The following is a 20,669-nucleotide window of genomic DNA, read 5'->3' as shown; positions in this document are numbered from 1 at the left end:
TGTGCAGCAAAGGAAGTAGTCAACAAAACTAAGAGGCAGCCCATAGAATGGGAGCATATATTTACAAATGGCACTACAGATAAAGGGCTGATATTCAAGATCTATAAACAACTTCTCAAACTCAATACTCAAAAAACTAATAACCCAATTAAAAAAATGGGCAGAAGAAATGAACAGACACTTGTCTAAAAAAGATATAAAAATGGCTGACAGACACATGAAAAAATGTTCAACTAAATTCTCACTCTTGATCTGTACAAGTGGAAGGGTTGCACGTTAACCACCAGGGAAATACAAATAAAAACTACAATGATATACTACCTTGCACCAGTTAGAATGGCAAAAATTAACAAAACAGGAAACAACAAATGTTGGCAAGGATGTGGAGAAAGGGGAACCCTCTTGTGCTGTTGGTGGGAAGGTAAGTTGGTACAGCCACTCTGGAAAACAGTATGGAGTTTCCTGTTGTTAAGAATAGAGTCACCCTAAGTTACTTAAGATGTTAAGAATAGAGTTACCCTATGATCCAGCAATTGAACTACTGTGTATTTACCCCAAAGATACAGACATAGTAAAAAGACCCCAAAGTTCATAGCAGCAATGTCCACAATAACTAAACTGTGAAAGGAGCTTAGAGGTCCTTCAACAGATGAATGGATAAAGAAGATATGGTGTATATATATACAATGGAATATTATTCAGCTATCAGAATTGATGAATACCTACCATTTGCATCAACATGGATGGAACTGGAGGGGATTATGTTAAGTGAAGTAAGTCAAACAGAGAAAGACAATTATCATATGATTTCACTCATATGTGGAACATTAGCAATAGCATGGAGGACCATAGGGGAAGGGATAGAAATCCAAAGGAGGAAAAATCAGAGAGGGAGATGAGCCATGAGAAACTATAGACCCTGAGAAATAATCTGGGGGTCTCAGAGGGAAGGAGTGTGGGGGGGAGAGGGTAACAGGGTATTGAGAAGGGTACGTGCTATGATGAGCACTGGGTATTACACTTAACTAATGAATCATTGAATACTGCTAAATATGTACTATACAGTGGCTAACTGAACATAAAAAAAAGAGCTCTAAGTTTGTTCAATTGGCTGAAACATGGACCAAAATATTGTCTACTCTAAATTAAGTTGATATGCCAGAACTGCCTTGGTACACTATAGAGGAAGGTATTTAAAGGCTTGGGGAGATTGGAATTGTAAAGTAGATTTATCACCTAAGAACTGCTCATCTACCCTGAGAGGATTTAGGGGACACGTCTTTTACTACAACTGTGAGAAATAAATTTTTGAGGGCAGTCTCAGTATCCTTCAAGAGCTCTATGGTTGCTCTTCTCTTCAGGTCAGAATTTATAGTGGGAACTGTTGCCACCAAAGCTGTAAGTAGAATAATCTGACTCACAAAGACCTATGGTGCCGGTTAGTTGATCATGGTGTCCCTAGAAAAGGAATAGATAGTCTACTAAATTCTCATTCTTTTTTTTTTTTTAATATTTTATTTATTTATTTGACAGAGATCACGAGTAGGCAGAGAGGCAGGCAGAGAGAGAGGAAGGGAAGCAGGCTCACTGCTGAGCAGAGAGCCTGATGTGGGACTCGCTTCCAGGACTCCAGGATCATGACCTGAGCCAAAAGCAGAGGCTTTAACCCACTAAGCCACCCAGGCACTCCTAAATTCTCATTCTTGATCTGTGCAAGTGGAAGGTTTGCAGGTTAGAGGGAACAGAAAGAAGTCTAACTCAAAGCACTGAAATAGAGAGTTATACACTGAAATGTGTCCTCCCCAAATTTGTATATTGAAGCCCTAATTCCCAATGTGACTGTATTTGGTGATAAGGATTTTAAAGGGGTAGTGAAGGTTAAATGAAATCATAGGGGTAGTGCATTGATCTAGTATGATCCATGTCTTTATAAGAGGAGGAAGAGACACTAGTGATTCATGAGCACAGAGAAAACGCCATGAGAGGACAAAGAGAGCCATCTTTAAGCCAACTAGAGAGGCTTCAGGAGAAACCAAATTTGACATCTTGCTCTTGGGCTCCAGTACTGTGAGAAAATTTTTGTTGTTCAAGTCACCCAGTCTGATTTGTTGTGGGATTTTGTTGTGGTTACCTGAGTAAAGTAAGACAGAGAGTCATGACTCCACAACTACCAGACTTGAACCAGTTAAGGCCAAGTCCTCTCAAGAAAGAACCTGCTACCCTTCCAAAAATGAATCCTTGTAATCTTTCTCCCAGACTTCCTTAAAGTGATCTGTGGACTTTTACCAGAATAACTGCCTTGGGCAAAAGGAAACAATCAGAAATTTCAGGAACTACTGGACTCTTGCTCTGAACTGATACTGATTTCAGAAGACCCAAAGCATCACTGTGGTCAGAAAGAGCAGGAGTTATGGAGAGCTGGTGATCAATGGAGTTTTAGCTCAGATACATATCACAGGGGATTCATTGAGTTACTGAACCCATGTTATGGCTTTTCTTTCAATTCTGGAATGCATAATTAGAAAAGACATACTCAGCAACTGACAGAATCCACACACTGGTTCCCTGACCTATGGAGTAAGAATTATTATGAGGAGAAGCCCAACTGGAAACCACTAGAACTTATGCTACCTAAGAAAGTAGTGAACCAAAGGCAATACTGTGTTCCTAGAGGGATTTTAGGCATTACTGCCACTAATCAAGGACTTCAAAGACAGAAGGTGGTGATTCCCACCATATCTCCATTCAGCTCATCTATTTGGCCTGTGTAGAAGAAAGATGGATCTTGGAGAATGACAGTGGATTATTGCAAACTTAACCAGCAGCTGCTGTTCCAGATGTGGTTTCATTGCTTGTGCAAATTAGCATATTCCTACTACTTGATATGCATCTTTTGTACTGGCTTATGCCTTTTAAAAAAAAGCATCTGTTAGTAAAGACAATCAATAACAGTTTGATTTCAGCTGGCAAGGCCAGCAATACACCTTCAATGTATTATGGAATGTATCCCAACATATCCCAAGGAATACATCTTGGGAATATATGAATTCTCCATCCTTATGTCACAAGTTAGTCTGTAGTTACCTTGATCAACTTTGCCTTCCACAAGATATCATACTGGTCCATGACATTGATGCTGTTATGCTGATTGGTCAGTGTAGATGCTTAGGACTTTGGAGAAAAGCCTTGCCATCCTCTATGGATAACTACTCTCCTTTGGAGAAACTACTGTTTTGTTTTTTGTTTTGTTTTGTGTTTATGGTTTTTTTTTTTTTGCAACTGGGCCTTAATAAAAACTGAATGCTTAACCAGAGGCCACCAAATTTCCATGTAACTTAGCAAGTTTCCATGTATTCATGACAGCATAATGAACTTGCTATTGTCTTATCTGCCCAAGTCAATGGATGTGTACAGTGGCATTCCATTTTAAATGGAGGTGGTGTCTACAAAATCAGACATTGAAGTCACAATAATTTACATGAGAAAGTGACCAAATGTCTATAGTTCCTAATCCTAATCTATGACCATCTCTCTCCAAACCTATATCTATGATTTCTTGGGGAGTTCCCTTTGATTGACTGATGAAAGAGGAGAGACAGTTTTGATTGACAGATGGTTCTGCATGCTGTTCAGGCACCACACAAAAGTGGACAGCTGCAGCACCACAGCCCTTTTCTGGGACATTCCTGGAGGACATGGTGAAGGGAAAGCTCTCTGTGGTTGCTCATTCTGCTTGTAAGGAGAAATAGCCAGAGGTATGAGTCTATATTGGTTCATGGGTTGTAGCCAATGGTGTGGCTGGATGGTCAGGGACTTGGAAGGAATATACTGGAAAACTGGTCATAAGAAGGTCTGGAGAAGAGGTGTGTGGATGAATATCTTTGAATGGGAAACAAAGTGAAGATATCTGTCTCATGTGAGTGCTCACGAATGGGTAACATCTGCAGAGGAGCCTATTGATAATCAAATGGATAGGATGACCTGTTTGGTGGATACCAGTTAGCTTCTTTACCCCATTATTTCCCAGTGTGCTCATGAACAAAGTGGGTATGGTGGCAGAAACTGAGGTTCAGTAATATGAATTTCTACTCACCAAGGCCAGTCTATTTACAGCCATAGCTGAATATCAATCTGCCAATAACAGAAACCAACAGCGAGTCTCTGATATGGCACCATTCTCAAGGGTGATCAGCTAGCTACTTGGTGGCAGGTTGATTACGCTAGACTTTTTCCATAATGGAAAGGGTAGTGTTTTGTTCTTATTGCAATAAGCATTTCTCTATATATGGATTTGCCTTTGCTGCATACAGTGCTTCTGCTGAGTTACCATCTGTGGACATACAGAATTCCTTATCTCCCATAATGGTACTCTGCACAGCATTGCTTTTGATCAAGGAACTCCCTTCATAGTGAATCAAGTATGGCAATGGCCCCATAATCATGGAATTCATGAGCTTTACCATGTTTCCCATTATCCTGAAGCAGTTGGCTTGATTAAAAAGTGCAATGGCCTTTTGAAGACTCAGTTGCAATGCCAGTGAGGTGGTAATAGCTTGCAGGGCTGGAGCAATGTCATATAACAGGCTATGTATAGTCTGAATCAGCATTTAATACACGGTTCAGTTTCTCCAATAGCTAGAATTCACAGGTCCAGGAAATGAGGAATAGAAATGGAAATGACACTATTTACTATTACCCCTAATGATCCACTAGCAAAAATTTTATTTTCTGTCTCTGTGACCTTATTCTCTGTTATTCAAGAGGTCTTAGTTCCAAAGGAAGAAATTATTTCCCACTAGGAGACACAATACTGATTCCACTGAATAGGAAATTAAGACTACCATCTGGCCACTTATGGCTCTTTAAGCCTTTAAATCAACAAGCAAGGGAGTTCTATGCTGGATGGTTGATTGATCCTGATTACCAATGGGAAACTGGAATAGTAAGGGTGAGGAAGAACATGTCTAGAATGCAGATCTCCTAGGACATTTCCTTAACCACCATTGACATGTGATAAAAGTCAATGGAAAACTTCAGTGATTTGATTCAGGCTGGACTAATGGCTCAGATCTTCCCGGAATTGAAGGTTTGGATCACCCCGCTAGGCAAAAACCCATGACTAGCTGAGGTTCTTGCAGAGGATGAGGAGAATATGGGATAAATTGTGGAAGAAAGTAGTTATAAATACCAGGCATGACCATGAGGCCATTGCAGAAACAAGAACTGTAATTGTTCTTAATATTTTTCCCAATTTTTTATGAATGTATGTGTCTATGTATACATGTGTCTATTCATATGTGCAATATTTTTGTTTTCTTTTCTCTCTCATCCCCTTATCATCTAACATAAGATGTATTAATAATAGTTAAGTTTACATCACAGTATTTAAGTTATGGAATATCAAAGACAAGTGTGAATGACAGCTAAAAACTTTGCATCCTCTTTTAGGGAAGAAGGGTTAGTACATTTTCAGTTATATATAAGATAGTTGTGTTCTATTAGGCAGAAGTATTACTTTGTTTTTGTCTTTGGAGGTTAAGTATGGTTTAGGGAGGTGTGTATGGGTGCCAAATTGATAAATAGGGGAGTATTATAGCTTCATATATCAACTTGGTTAGGTTATAGTACCCAGTGATTTCTGTGAAGGTATTTTTATGTGAATAACACCTCCAATCAGTTGAGTTTCAATAAAGAAGTTTGTAAGGTAGGTGAGCCTCATCTAATCAGTTGAAATGCCTTAAGAGAAAAACTGAGGTTTTGCTGAGGAAGAAGAAACTCTACCTCAGGATGGCAGCATCAGGTTCTCTCTGAGTTTCCAGTCTGCTGGTCTGCCATAGAAATTTAAGACTTGCCAGTCCCTACATTGTGCAAGCCAGTTCTTTGAAATATGTGTGTATTTGCATACATGTGTGTGCATATATGTATTAAATATGTTCACATATTATATAATATATATAATATGTACTATATCAGTCCAACTCATTCTATTTCTCTGGTAGAATTCTGACTAATCCAGATAACAAAGCAGATATGCAATGAGATAGATATCACCAAATACAAAATTATATTAAGCAAAATGCTACATAATGTAAGCATAATGCCGAAAACTCATGAACTTCTTACACTTCATCCATCTGGGAGAAATGGAAAGAAAAGACTTTCTGGCTATTTGTCACCCAAAGCCATATCAATTTTAAGAGTAGCCATTTGTTGAATGTCTATTTATATAAGCCAGTCAGAAAGCTCAGGGCTTTACATTTATTTAATTTGTATGGAATCAGAAGAGACCCCGAATCGTTAAGGAAATGTTGAAAAAGAAAACAAAAAAAAACTGGGGGCATCATGTTACCTGATTTCAAACTTTACTACAAAGCTGTGATCACCAAGACAGCATGGTACTGGCATAAAAACAGACACATAGACCAGTGGAACAGAGTAGAGAGCCCAGATATTTATAATTTTAAAAATGTGGCAAAATAAACATCATTTCTAATTTACAGAGTATGAAATTAAGTTTCAGAGAAGAGGAATAACTTACCCAAGCACACGCTTGTGAAAGGCAGTGCTAGGACTTGAACTCAGATTGACCTGATTCCAGAGTCTGTGCTTTTTATAAAACAGATGATGGTCTTTCAGCCTGGAACATAGCCCCATGTCTATGGGATTTGGTAGTAGCTTTCATGGGGACAAGTGACATAAATGTCATCTTCATGTCTGTTCTTAGTGCTTGTGAAATGAAACAAGGTACTTTGTCAGCCTCCAGACAACTGGTATGCTGCCTACATAGTATAATAACCATTCAACTCTGTGATGGGGGCAGTGAAAGATCCCAGTACTAGTGTAGTTGTGTGCCATGATTGACATAGTTCTGGAAAACTTATTTTTTAATTCTCAGGACCCCTGTTGAGCCCTGAAGTTGAAAGTCATATAACAAAAAGGCAGACCAGAGAATACATGTAACGAAACCCCTGGTTTTCTAAATCTAAGGTTCTTGGTTAGAATATTTCCATAAGTCTGAAATTTCTAACCTTTAGGATACTTTTGGACTGATAATCAGGGCTGGGATAGTTGAAATTTGGAGGTGAAGTTGAAATCAGTTATGAGGCATCTCTGGTAACTCTGGACCAGGAGTCAGGAGACCAAGACTGGACATTGCAACTTTACACCTTACTAAACATTGTCACCTTGTCCAGGTCACCTAACATTCTCAGTCCTCACTGTTTCCATCTATGGTATGAATAGAAAATCCCACAAGATGGCTGTGGAGTTTTCAGCGTACTTAAATAAGAACACATTGGTTGAAAATTGTCTAGCATAATTCTTGGTGTGTAATAGGTACTCAATACATTGCATAACTTAGTAATCATTCCCTTTTAGGTATACTAATGCTCTGTTACCACCACAGAGGTCTTAGTGAGAGAGTAATTCCAGACACCCATCCCCTACCCAGGAAGCCAAGAGGATGAAGCAAGCTGGTGAGCCCAATTAGCCTCTCTTCCCTGGGTCATTGCATCTTGGGTATTATAACCTAACCAAATTGATATATGAAGCTCTTGAGTGAAAGACACAAGGTCAGAAGAAACAGAGATCACTCCTGTTAGGGGCAGTGGTAACTGAGGCTTCTAGTTATGGGAACATTACTGGGTTGTTTGCTTCCAGCCTCATGTCCTTTTGGAGCTTCTGGCTCCCTACTAATTCCTAAGTCTGGCCCTCCAGCTTCTCACTGATTATGTTGGCAGCAGCACCCTCCCTTCACTGATATTCTTCTGATGAAATCTTCCTTTGCTTAAATTAGCTGAAGTTAGCCTTTATTTCTTGCCATTAGGACCCTGGCTGACATGCATGTCAAGAACTGATTTGAGACAACAGGTAGACTATGGCTTATAGTTCTGTTTGCATATTTCACTAGGTTTGGTGAGTTTGCAATTGTTGGTGTGGGTGTAAAATTCCAATTTACTTCTCTAATGTACTCTTCAAAGACTGATCTGCTCCTAATTTAGCTGTATATTATTATAGCTAAATGTTGATTGCTACAAAAGGACCTTGTTTTGACCTCATAAGAAAACAGCATTCAAAATCAACTGGAGGAAAGCAAAACACATGGCCCAAAGTCAGGGAAGAAGTTCACTGCATGCGTGTTTCAGGTTTGGCTGTGTCCTTATTACCATCCCTTTCCTAATACACTAACATCTCTTGTTCATTTGACCACTATTTAACATGATCAGACAAAAAAGGAGACACCCTGAGTTAAAAATGACCCACCTTCTTGGGTGTGTTTTGTGGTTTCTGTGGCTGGAGGTTACAATAGGCCATTTGATTAATGAGCTGTTTTATTGGGATGCAAATAATGCATAATGTCATAAGATCCATATGTTGTACATTACCGAGGCATAAAACTTACCTTGGCACAAAATGGAAAATTTAAAGCATCTTTCTTGAAAAAATATATCATGCTGAACAAAAAGCATGTGGATCTTTCTGGTATTTATGAAACTGATGAATGCTGTGCCAGATTTGTTTAGTTTTACTTCTAACTCCGATCTTGTGTATGTGTGTGTGTGTGTGTGTGTGTGTGTGTTCTGTATGCATCAGAAGTACCTTTATGCTTCTGTTCCCTCTTAGTCTGTTCTGAATAGCTGAAAAGAGCCAAACAGCTGGTTCTGATAACACACAGTAGCTATAACTTTCATGGTTTAGAACTAAAACACTAGATACTGGAAAAAATGTAATTATAATAAAAACAGCAGTTGGAGATTAGAGATGTAATTGCCCATGCATCACCAGAGAGGAGGGACATGAGAAAGATGTGTAAATACTCAGTCCGCTGGATACGAATCTCAAAGAAATAAAACCCTTTGCGGATATAGAGACTAACAGTGTAGTGGGAGTGAAGCAAGGTGGAACATTGAAGTTTTGGTTAATGTAGAGATTTCACATCCAGGGAAACACTCATAAGACCAGATGAAACAGATCAACCATCTTCCCAGAGCCTTCACATGAGTAACTGCTTTTCATCCTTCAGTTTTTGCTCAAATGTCATTTCTCAAGGAGCTTTTCCCTAGTCAATCCCTGGCTGCCATGTTTACTCTTATTCACATGATGTCATTTTATTCTCGTCAGGAAAATTTTAACTGCATGAATCTTGTTTATCTGTTGGTTTACTTAGGTAGTGTATGTTTTGTATGAGAAAATAGGCTCCTGGTGACTAAGTTCATAGCTTTAAATCTAATCAGATCCTGGAACACAAGAAGTGCTAATAGTTATATATTAAATACTGAATTTGAGGTTAATGATAGTCCTCCCCTTTAAGGAATTCTGCAATGCTTAATTGAGATAATCTTTTTAAAAATTAACATATAATGTATTATTTACTTCAGGAGTACAGGTCTGTGAATCCTCAATCTTAAACAATTCACAGCACTCACCATAGCACATACCCTCCCCAATGATGAGATAATCTTTGAGAACTTGGCATTACAGTGCCAGGCACAGACTAATTATTTGGCAACTCTTAGCTAGCATTTATGTATGTATGTATGTATGTATGTATGTATGTAGTTATTATTAAGAATTGGCTCATTTGATGATTATGAAGCCTGAGAATCCTGCCACTGCCAACTAGAATCCCAGGAAAACTGATGGTGTAAGTTATAGCTCAGTCCCAAAGTTCTGATGACCAAGAGTGCCAATGATGTAAGTCTTAGTACGAGGGCAAGAGAAGGCCATGTCCATCTCAAAGAGAGAGAGAGAGGGCAAATTTCCCTTCCCTCTACCTTTTGCTCTATCCAGGCCCTCAACGGATTGCATGATGCTGCCTGCCATGCCCCATCCAACCAGAGGAGGGAAATCGACTTACTTAGCCTACCAATTCAAATTCTTTGTTTGTTTTTTGCTTTTGCTCTTTTCTACTTTTCTTATTGTGTTATGTTAGTCACCAAACTATATTATTAGTTTTTGATGTAGTGTTCGATGATTCGTTATTTGCATAAAACATCCAGTGCTCTTTACAACATGTGATCTCCTTAATACCCATCACTAGGCTACACCCTCCTCCCAACCCCCTCCCCTCTGAAACCCTCAGACTGTTTCCCAGAGTCCATAGTCTCTCATGATACATCTCCCCCTCTGATTTTCACCCCCTTCAGTTTTCCCTTCCTTCCTCTAATGTCTTCTATGCTAATCCTTATGTTCCACATATGAGTGAAACCATGTAATTGTCTTTCTCTGCCTGACTTATTTCCCTTAGCATAATCCCCTCCAGTTCCATCCATGTTGATGCAAATTGTGGGTATTCATCCTTCCGGATTGCTGAATAACATTATGTTGTGTATATGTTCCATGTTTTCTTTATCCTTTCATCTGTTGAAGGGTCTCTCAGGTCCTTCCACTGTTTGGCTATTATGGACATTGCTGCTGTGAACACTGGGGTGCATGTACCCCTTCTTTTTACTACGTCTGTATCTTTGGGGTAAATACCCAGTAGTTCAATTGCTAGGTTGTAGGGTAACTTTATTCCTAACATCTTGAGGAAGCTCCATACTGTTTTCCAGAGTGGCTGCGCCAACTTGCCTTCCCACCAACTGTGCAAGAGGGTTCCCCTTTCTCTACATCTTCACCAACATTTGTTGTTTCCTGTTTTGTTAATTTTTGCCATTCTAACTGGTATAAGGTGGTATCTCAGTGTGGTTTTGATTTGAATTTCCCTGATGGCTAATGATGATGAACGTATTTTCGTGTGTCTGTTAGCCATTTGTATGTCTTTTTTGGAGAAGTGTCTATTCATGTCTTCTGCACGTTTTTTGACTTATTTATTTTTTTGGGTATTGATTTTGAGAAGTTCTTCATCCTGCAGTTTAAGCACCCAGTACTCATTACAACATGTGTCCTTCTTAATATCCTTTATCTGTAATGTCGTTTGCAAATATCTTCACCCATTCCTTGGGTTGCTTTTTAGTTTTACTGACGGTTTCCTTAGCTGTGCAAATCCTAATCTCCTTAGAAACACCCTCACAGACCTACCCAGACTTAATATTTAACCAAATATCTGGGAATCTCATGACCCAGTCAAGTTGATATATAAAATTCAACATTATACTTATGATGATATACCATCAAAAAGAATATTTAATTGACGTCCACAGGGAATGATTTAACTTGGCTATGTTAATATATAACACCCATTTAAAAAGTTTGGAAAGTAAAGTTTCACAAACATAGCTCAAGAATTAATTGCACAGATTATGAACATTCTCCATTTAGTATAGAAGTAGGATTATGCCCACTGTCAGAGAATTATGATTTCACCGAGAAGCAAGAAGTTACAACATAGACTCAGCAGGAAAACTCTACAGGAAAGAAGTTGAGCTAGAAAGTTCTTTCAGATCTTGTGGTGCCTCTGGGTCATTGGGTTATCATTAGGAACATTAATTATTTCTGAACTTTAGTTAAGTGCTTTCTCAGAAACTTCTGGTTCAATGTAATTGTGATTACTTTAGTTCATTTGATAGCATTTTACTCTGTACAATTAATAAAGCTGCTTTTTAGGAAAAAAAGATATATCAAATTTCTTTTATTTACAAAACACAACATATGTAGGCTTTATTCTTAAGCTCCTTACCCATAGAGTGATGGGATATGTGATCTTTGCTGATTCAAGTCCCACTCTTTAAGCAAAGTTGTGAAGGTATTGCTACTTCTTTTCTCATTGATATAATTTTACTTTCCATCCAGGTTTATCTCAACTACCAGAAGGTCAGGGCATGAGGCAGTCCCAGCTTGGGAGGGACCATTATCCCCATGAAATGTTTCCTCACTGGTTCACTGCATGCCAGAGCTCCCATTCACAGCTATTGATTTTTGCACAGTAAAATTCTGACGGCTTCCTCAAAGGGGTCAATTTTTTTTCAGATTAACAGCTGCTCTGTTAATGTCAGAAGAGCTTGGTGGCTAAAAAAAGGACTTTATTTATGGACATCAAAGAGCATGTCTCAAACAACAGACCCCTCCAATTCAAAACAAAAGGAACATAATAAATGGAAAATTATAGTTTATATGAACAATCCTCTTTCAAAATAACACACTTAGAATAATATCAGGAGAAATGAAGACAGGAGGCATTCTCATTATTTATGTGATATGTGGACTTCATGCCATTTCTACATGGGCAGTAAAAATCCATGCTTAGTGTTCTTTTAAATTTTATTTAATTTTATTAATGACCCAAGCAATGACTTGGTTATGGTTTTTTTTTTTTTTCTTCTTTCACCAATTGTAGTAGAAACAAAGAGGCTAGTAGGCATGGATCTTTTATAGTTCATGAGATCATTTGTAGTCTAACATGAGTCATGATAGGAGACAGAATCTGAATGGAGCCCAGATATCAGGGCTGGACATAGACTTTCTATTTATCAGACAACTAGCTACTTATCCTGGAAGCAGACAGTGAAGGGGCTTTTTGGCTTATAGCTGATCAGGTTTAATACTTCCGAATGGATAGAAGAGATCAAAACTGCCCCAAGCAAGAAGACAGAGAAACTGCCCTAGTATGTAGGAAGGTAGATGACTTTTGCCACCCCACTGTTACGTGTGGCTCTGAATCAAGGAACTTGTGTGTGATGTAGTGTGGTCCCTCACAAATCTTCCGGTTTTCAAGGTTCCCCAGCGTATGCTTCAGCTCCCAGGTAGCTATTTGTCACCTCTCTCTCCAACTTCCTCCCTATAGCCTAATTCTTCATCTCTGAAAATGAATTTTTATCAGAGTAATGCTAGCAATAGCATAAGAGTCAAATATTAAAAAGCCTGTAATGGAAAACAGCTGCAGACAGAAATGCAGCTTGAAAACATGGAGGTGAGAAATGCCTGTTCTCTCTTTGTCCTCTTGCCTTGTGATCTCATACTGGTGTCTACCATGGGCCAGTTCTTATCTGAGACAGGAGCCTGCGTGATGCATTCAACAGGGCAGAAGATGGATGAGTGGAGAATGAATAAAGTTGGCAGACAAACAAAAATAACCAGTTCAGGAGTGAACACCTATGCGGAGCAGCTAGGATGAGACCTGAATGAGTAAATATGACAAGCACCAGGTTAAGAAACTGGCAGATGGTCGGTCCTCAAGAATGTGTTTTCCTCTTCCTTCTTCCTCTTTCTCACTAATCAGAATCTCTTCTTTAAAAATTGTGATTTGCTCATTGCATAAGCTGTAAATATTTTGTAAAGGATTTTAAGAACAATGAGATAATTTTAAAGCATTTTGGATATTTTAGGGTTAGTAATTGTGAGTGGTATTTTGGAGGGGCAGGAGAGGCTCGTTTCCATTTCTTGTTTGTGCTACAGGGCAGTTGCCTGTTCAGTTTGCCCTGCGTTGTGTGGTAAGGTGCTGCCTGCATTGCTCAAGCACCCTCTCAGCTTTGCCTGTAGGACTCCTGGTGGCTGTTCTCACAGAAGGGTGCTGTTATCTGAAAATGTGGGTCACTTATCTCTCTGGAACCTGGGAAGCCTGGTTGTCTCGCACCCCTGTGCTGCTGCCCGCAAACTGTCTTGCTGCCACATGTGCCCTTTTGCATTCTCCAGCATGTTTGCAACAATCACAGGCCATTTGTTCCCACCAGTCTTGCCCCTGATGCTGTGGGTTCTGAGGGGTTGGCGGTGCTCCCTGTTCTTTATGATTAACTTTTCCCTGGCCCTTACTATTAACCCTTCAGTGTATCCAAGTGAATTTCTGGGTTATCACTGGAGCAGTTGCCTGATCTAGGGAGTCCAGACATCTTTCTGGTAGAGAGAGATGGTTTCCGGTATTGCAATACCTGCTTCAGTCACTGGAGGCTGAGCGTCAACGCAGCTATGGGAAACTTTCCTGGCTTCTGGAATGGGCCGACCAGCAGAGACTACCCCTGGGAGCTGGGCTGGGCTTCCCATTGGGATCTGGGACAGCCCCCAACCACATGAACCCTGAGGAATATCATTTTCTCTCAGGGCTCCTATCCGCACTCCCATAATCCACTCCACTCAGGTTCCTCATTAAAGTAAAAATCATCAGTGTTCTTTTAATGTGGCTTTTTGTGTTTCATTTCCTTTGTTGGTTAAAAAATGTTTCCAATGAAACATTTTATAAGATTTCTATACAGTGCATACATTTTGAACATTTTGTTCCTATTAACATAAAATATTATTCTCATTTCCTCTTGTGTTGGGAAGAAAGAGAAAAAAAAGCATTATAAAAATTAAAAATAATTTCTTTGTTATTAAGGAGGTATGAATGATTTATGAGCACAATAAAGGCAAATCTCTTTGGTCAACATTATGAATTTGAAAATAAGACTTCTTTTCAGATTTTTGAAATGGCTTCAATGACAGTAGGCCCTAAAATAACAAAGGAGACCAGGTTATAATGCGAAATTCTTTCCCCTGACTTTTCCTTTCCAGAGGACGTGGTGTGCTCTCTACCTTTGGGAAGCAAAGTTGAATCATCCCAGGGCAGAGTCAGGGAACTCTGTGTCAAATAGCTTGTTTCCAGATGTGTCTGTGGGTCATCTGCATCTGTACAGTGATACATTTTCAAATCTCCTCTGTCATTTTGATGTGCCCTTAAAGGTCATATCTAGTTGGGTCTTACTGGAGTCACCCATGCTGACTGACTTGCCCTGCCATGTTTCTCTCAGTGACACAGGAGCTCCTGGTTTCTCCCACATGCTGATGGCTTGGTAGCTCTGTGATTCTGCTCTTCTACTCTGTGTTCTCAGAGTAATTCCCCCGTACCTCCACCAGGTCCTGCCTGTTAAATCTCATGCTCTCTAGAGTGAGGGGCTCTATATTTGGTTTTTGGTTCTGGGTCTTGTGGTTCCCAGCCCAAAGGTCTAGTACTGTAACATTAGAATATATATTAAGCTGAGGGTATCACCCGGGGAAGCTGGCATGTTGCAAGGGGGACCTTAAATGGCATTTCCTAGGAGAATTCACCCCAGTTTAAGGTCATGTAGCTGGCAATGCATGCTCAGAAAACAGATTCTCTTAGCATATTAGGAATGTTCTGGGGGAGTGGCCTTCTATCAACCAGCTTATAAGGCTGAGGAAGAGCCTGGCACTCCTATTTCTTAGTTTACAAGACAAATACCTCCTTCTGAACACTTGAATTTTCACTAGATCATTGCAGGGAGAAGGTACCTGCTTCCTTCCTTTCCACCTAGAAAGACTGGTATTGACATCATTAGAATGCCAGCTGCTGGAGGTTCAAGTTTTCAACAATTTACTGAGCACTGAGTTCAGGGCAGGCTCTAGGCACTGGAGGTGTAGCAGGGAACAAAGCAGACAAGAATTCCTGCCCTCAGGGAGCTTATGTTGTAGTGACTACTTGAACCCAATGGTTTGGGTATCTCAGTCATGCACACAGATGTTTGGTTTTCCATTTTCTCTGTTTGAAATTCCACAAACTCACCCCAGAAGTAAAAGCATACTGAAGCAGTCCTTTGGAGGAATCACATAAAGAGAGGGCAAGATGGTGAGATGGTTAGAATCTTTTCTCCAGACCTTCAATTTTCATCTAGAAAACTCTATGCATGGGAATAAGGACATGATTTAATTGGTCGTTACGGTTATCTTTCTTCCCCAATTCTGCTAATTACAGAAAAGGTGTTGCCATCCTACTTAGTGGATTTAAAATGGAAAGAATACATGAGGAGGGACAAGCCATAAACTGAGAGAAAGGAGAGAAACCACATCAATCTTCAGGATTAAGGGTGGTTGGTGCAGAGAGAGGGCTTGACTTGCCAGATCCAAAACCATTATGAAAAGCCAGAGATGTGAAGACAGGAGGAAGGGTTTTCAAAATGGTGGTGAATTATGAACTGAATTTCCTTTCATGTTTTTTTGAATGGAGCTACTTTTGAATTACTTCTGATTACTAGTCTGAAAAGATTAAGCTGTACAGGGCCCTAGGATTTATTAACATTCATGAATTCTAAAAAGTTCATTATGTATTGATCTTCTGTTATGATAGATGAGGGTTTAACTCATTCTCTGGCACCTCCCACCCTGCCCACCTTCTCTTCCTACGCTCCTGTTCAAATTATACAAACAATTTTTGATCAAATCAGCAGGCAGGATTGACATTACTGTGACTATGAAAAAAGTTAATAACCATGAACTGTGTCTTTCTTGTACATATTGTATTTTTTCCTAGAATTAATATTTTCTTCACTTTTTTTATTTGCTTCTGTTTTTTTGTGCTTCTATTTAATATTTTTTATGCTCCATCATATTTTCTTATATGTCCATCAATATTATTTTCCAAATGGCCAAATAAAATAATCTCTCAATTAATTACTTTTCCCCCTGCATTCCTCTCTCCAAGTTCCTCTCTTGGGTTCCATGTGGACAGTTGCTTCCCAGACACGCTGCATGACTCTCATCATGGATTTCCTTTTCTGTGTCCTTGTGTTGGATCCCCTGTTTCCTAGGAAACTCATTCTGTATTCACTCCTTCACTTTGCTGGGGCATATGCTCTTGTACTTCTGGGAGGTTGTTTATGATACGATATGATAATTATATGATATATATATGTATATGGTATGATATAATTATTTAAAGTCTTGTATCTGTGTTTCTAATCTACATTCCTACTTAGTTGATAATTTAGCTGGATATATAATGCTAGGTTGCAAATAATTTTGCCTAACAATTTTGAAACTATTTTTTCTATTGCTTTTTAACCCCCAGATTTGTTGTTAAGAAGTCCGATATTATTCCATTCCATATTCTTTGTCAGTGACTTTTCCTTCCACCCACAAATAGGATTTTTTCTTTTTTTTTTAATTTCTTTTCAGTGTTCCAGAATTAATTGTTTATGCACTGCACCCAGTGCTCCATGCAATACATGCTCTCCTTAGTACCCACCACACTCTGGTACTCTGAAATTTTATTCATTGTGCCAGTCTGTTCTTTCAGTCTGGAGATTCTCGTATCTTTCAGCTCTGGAAAATGTATAAATTTGAAAATAACTTTCTTTCCATTTTTTTCCCTCTCTTTTATTAATCTCTTGTTGGATTTCCTGGGTCAATACTCTATTTCTTATCTTTTCTCTTCATAGTCCTACCTCTTGATTTTTTTTGCTCTACTTACCGAAATGCTTCTTAATTTCTCTCTCTCAAACTTGGTGTTACATTTTTTATGTTGACTAATAATTTTCCAGTTTCTTCCAGTTGTTCCTTAACACATATCTATGCAGCTTTCCATCTTATATTTGCCACGTCTTTTCTTATCTCTCTAATTTTATTCTTTCTAACTTATTCACTAAACTCATAGTTTTCTTTCCTTCATTCTCTTTCTCCCTCCCTCCCTCCTCCACCCCTCTCCTTCTCTCTCCTTCTTCCTCCTCTTTTTCTGTCAGTTGTGGTATTTGAGGTTCTTCCAGAATTTTGAAAATTTTTGCTGTGTTTTGGGTTCTTCTCATGTTGGATGCTTTTTTCCAAATGTCTGTTTGCCAGTTCACATTTAATAGTGATGACTAAAAGCAGAGTAGGAGTCCTAAAAGTGGAGACTGGACATAGTTATAAATAATTTTTAAGATACTGGGATTGAAAGCTACCCGTAGAGGTGATATCAGTATCTGACAGCTTTTTGTTTGGGGATCTTAGGTTTCTCAAAAGAAGACTTTTTAAATCTTCTATCAATAAGGCCTATTTCTAGAACTAGAAATTTCATTTAAAGTTCTATTTTCAATTCTTGACTTTTCTCTTTCCTGGATTTTGACTAATGTCCTGAGCTTTCTCTGTTTGTTTTCTCCTGATAATAAATCATGAGTTTATTATCACAAAGTGATAATGAGTGTGTGCACTTTGTGAGGTGAAGGAGGAGACAAGGAGCTAACCATTCCACAAAGGACTTTTGATTCTTTCCTTTGTTTCATGGGCTGAACTGTGTGTCCTCCAGATTCATATGTTAAAGTACCTGAGAATGCGACTATATTTGGAGAGAGAGTTTTAAAGCAGTAATTTAATTAAAATGAAGTTATCAGAGTGGCCCTAATCCAATATGACTAGTATCCTTATAAGAAGAGAAATTGGGACACGGGCAATTGCAGAGGGAAAACTATTGGAAGATACAGACGGAAGATAGACATTCACAAGCTAAGGAAGGAGATCTCAGAAGAAATTGGCTCTGACAATATCTCGAGCTGGACTTTTAAACTCTGGAACTGTGAGAAAATAAATTTGTTTAAGCCTCCTGTCTATGGTACTTTTTAATGGTAGCCCAAACAAACTTAGGTACCATGTTTTCAGCCTTGTTCTTCATCCCTAAATTTTATGATGCCTGCTGCCTCCATTATCTGTTCCTTCCAAGGTCCTGTGGGGGCTCACATTCCCTCTGCAGGCATCTTTGGCTATAGCTGCTACCACTCTATATCATTTAGCATGCTTCCCTCCATTTTCTTTGTATCTTCCTAAAATTTGTTGAATTATGAAAATGTCTTTAATTGTGCATCCTACTGTCTTTATTCATTAGAGTTTTATACTAGAAAAAAAATCCTTCACTGCCATTTTAGTGGGTTTCAGGAGAAGGAAGAGAGAGTTATACCTCCACTTTGATCTAAGCTGCATTTCTAAAAATGAATAAGGAAGATGTGGTCCATATACACTATAGAGTATTATGCCTCCATCAGAAAGAATGAATACCCAACTTTTGTAGCAACATGGACGGGACTGGAAGAGATTATGCTGAGAGAAATAAGTCAAGCAGAGAGAGTCAATTATCATATGGTTTCACTTATTTGTGGAGCATAACAAATAGCATGGAGGACAAGGGGAGTTAGAGAGGAGAAGGGAGTTGGGGGAAATTGGAAGGGGAGGTGAACCATGAGAGACTATGGACTCTGAAAAACAATCTGAGGGTTTTGAAGGGGCGGGGGGGGTGGGAGGTTGGGGGAACCAGGTGGTGGGTATTAGAGAGGGCATGGATTGCATGGAGCACTGGGTGTGGTGCAAAAACAATGAATACTGTTATGCTGAAAATAAATAAATTAATTAATTTTAAAAATTCTACTTTTAATATATAAATAGCGATAACCAACAGAAGTTATGAAATTGTTCTTTTGACATATTACATATGTATTGGAACCCAATGTGTTGGTTCTCAGCTCCAAACTCATGCTTTTGTTCTGTTTCTGATATTGGAGCTGTATCCTGTAAATAATTCTGGTTTACCAGATGGCTTGATAGTCAGCTTCATCAATAGGGGACTTTGGGGGGAAGGGATTCCTCTTCCTGGTTCTCTTGTACTTTTTTCTCTGGCTCTCATGGTATGAGGCTGCCAAAGGCATGTGGGGAAGCCAGTGGCACAAATACTTCAGTGAGTTTCACAGCTACCCATCTGTGAATTCCTAGTGAGTTCCGGGGCCCCCTAATGGGGGCTTCCTGGTGAGTCCCATCACAGTCCAGCCAGCAGTTTCCAAATTGACAGCACAGGCTTACAGTATTTAAGTGAGTTTCCCTGCCATCAGAGGGTCCCAGTCACACCTCCTCACGTGCTATCTGAGTCTCAGCCTGGTGTGGTGGGGTGGTTTTTTTCTCAGATTGTTCTTTTTTTTTTTTTGGAAGGTGGGGAGTACTCTGTCTCAGCCCTAGAGGTAGTGGCATTCTCCTTTATCTGCTATTCTTGTATTCTCTAGAGCAAACTCTGGAAAGAGCCAGAGAGTAAATACTTTAGGCTTCATGGGCCTATAATAGAGACAGGGTCTCTATTATTCAATGCAATGTTGTAGTGAGAAAATAGCCACAGACAGCAAACAAATGAACAGGTGTGGCCAGATGGGCCCACAGGCCTATTCCTGCTTTCATGTGCTCCTTATCCTGTATCAATCCCCTTTTACTAGTTAACAGTTCTTTTCTCTTTTTAAATAGATTTTATTTATTTATTTATTTATTTATTTATTTATTTATTTGAGAGAGCACACAAGCAAGAGGGAGGGGCAGAAAGAGAGGGAGAACCAGGGGGCCTGCTGAGCAGAGAGCCTGATGTGGGTTCGGATCACAGAACCCTGGGATCATGACCTGAGTCAGAGGCTTAATGGACTGAACCACCCAGGTGCCCTAGTTAACAGTACTTTATATGAAATTCTCACTGTTCAAATTACTGGAGTGGTCACTTCTTCTGACTGGATTCTTACTGTTACACCGCATTGAAATTTTAGGCAAGGTCTTGGCTTTTGACTGGGACCAGCTCAGAGGGTTTGCTTGGATCTTACAATTCTGGTCAGGGTTGCAGTGGAGGTGGGGTGGGGTGGAGAATGAATGAGAGAAGGAGTGAATTTGTGGCAATCTTAAAGAAAGTAACAACCAGGTGGGCATTTTAGGCAGGACTTCCTGCCTAAAGGAAGAGATTTGGAGAAAGCAGCAGAAAAATCTTCTCTCCTCGTCAGTTGTAAACTTCGGGTTCACAAAATGTTCCCTCCCGTGATCTACTCTATAAAACGTTCATGTTAGATGTAATTTCCCTCAGGAACTTCAGGTGAAAGTGATGCTCTAGGAAGATGTAGGGTGTTTTTCTGGGGCTCACTCTCCCCTTGGCTCAAGATGGCAGTGCTCCTGGGGATTGTGTGTTCAGTGCTCTTTGGAGTGGCTATTTCATGCCCTCTGAAAGCTTTTCTTAAGCAAAGTACATTGCAAATGATTAGTTTTCT

The sequence above is a fragment of the Neovison vison genome, chromosome 13, assembly GCF_020171115.1.
Source record: "Neovison vison isolate M4711 chromosome 13, ASM_NN_V1, whole genome shotgun sequence".
Classification (NCBI taxonomy): domain Eukaryota; kingdom Metazoa; phylum Chordata; class Mammalia; order Carnivora; family Mustelidae; genus Neogale; species Neogale vison.
This window is presented reverse-complemented; position numbering follows the sequence as displayed.